This window comes from Orcinus orca, chromosome 7, assembly GCF_937001465.1.
Source record: "Orcinus orca chromosome 7, mOrcOrc1.1, whole genome shotgun sequence".
NCBI classification, from domain to species: Eukaryota; Metazoa; Chordata; class Mammalia; order Artiodactyla; family Delphinidae; genus Orcinus; species Orcinus orca.
Genome location: NC_064565.1, coordinates 53,837,958 through 53,839,307, shown reverse-complemented (window position 1 = coordinate 53,839,307; position 1,350 = coordinate 53,837,958). Strand labels below are relative to the sequence as shown.

The following is a 1,350-nucleotide window of genomic DNA, read 5'->3' as shown; positions in this document are numbered from 1 at the left end:
GTTTCTCACCTCAACATCTGTACTATTCTCCAAACAACCGCTGTGTGTCTGCCTACTTCCTTTGCACGCCAGATAAAACTGGCCTTTCAGAATTAGATTACTGCAGGCCCAGCTGTAGTAGGTGGATAATCATCTGCTTTATAAGTGAGGAGAATATGAAAAGTCCCTCTACTCATTTTCTCAAATATCTTGTGTAAATGATGCCATGGTATCTGACATATTGTTGATTGCTCTGCATTATTTAAAATAGAGACATCCCTTAACACGGGGGCATTAATTAGGGGATCCAGATTGACAATTAGAAAGTGTAACTCTAAGAGGATGAGAATGCTGCCTCCCCACTTCTGTCGGTCTCCCTAAATTCTAGTAGCACTTAAGATTTTGCCCAAATGCCTCCTCCTCTGAAAGTTCCCCCCAGCCATTTCCAGCAGACCATAACTTTTCTTTTCTTGTTTTTAAAAATAATGAATGTGGGGAATTCCCTGGCAGTCCAGTGGTTAAGACTCAGCGGTTTCACTGCTGTGGGCCTGGGTTCGATCCCTTTTCGGGGAACTAAGATCCCACAAGCTGCATGGCATGGCCAAAAAAATAAATACATAAATAAAATAAAATAATGAGTTTTTATTTCTCTCACAATTTAAAAAATGTAAACATTCTGTATTTCAGCCACAGCCTTTATTTCCAGATGACTTCTTCATTGGGCCTCAGTTCCTTTTAAATAACAGACTCTTGTTCCAGAAGCCAGTTAGCTTTTCATCATGTTTTCTGTCTAGACAACATCCAAAGACAAATCCCAAAGGGGCAAGTATATGTACCCAGTAGTCACGCACAGTCTGAAGTAAGTTCATCATGAACGCTGGGGCCTTGGTGCCAACAACAACCCCACGACCAAGGGCAGCGGTAAGCCCAGCCACCAGCCAGACCATGACTTTTCTTCTGCAAGACAACGGGTATATGTCTGACAATTAATAGAAGGAACAATCTAGTGTAAATAAGAACTTTCTAACAATTAGAGGCAACAGATGTCAGCATGGGCTACCCTGGAACTTAGTGAGCCTTCTGGGCCTGGAACAACTTAGAAGCTGGACAGACAATTGCCCACAGCGTGGTAGGGGCAGTTCACGTGCTGGATAAAAACTGAACTTGATCTTTAAGGTCTCCCCAAATGCTCAGCTTCTAGGTACAGCTTTGTGTCCTCTAATAAAATAAAATACAGAGTTGTTATGGAATTCCTTCATCACTTATTTTTGCACACCTTTTTTTTTCTAAATAAATATTAAACAGCTTAAAACCAGTGGTCCTTCATATTTTTTTCAGTGCTTAGACTGCCTTGCACAGAATTAGTGATCA

At 41.2% G+C, this 1,350-nt stretch overlaps 1 pseudogene; it reads right to left on the bottom strand.

Annotated features, from left to right (window-relative positions):
* Positions 1 to 603: 603 nt before the first annotated feature.
* On the bottom strand, positions 604 to 878 carry LOC117198067 (NADH dehydrogenase [ubiquinone] 1 beta subcomplex subunit 1-like; annotated as a pseudogene).
* Between the last annotated feature and the right edge of the window lie 472 nt (positions 879 to 1,350).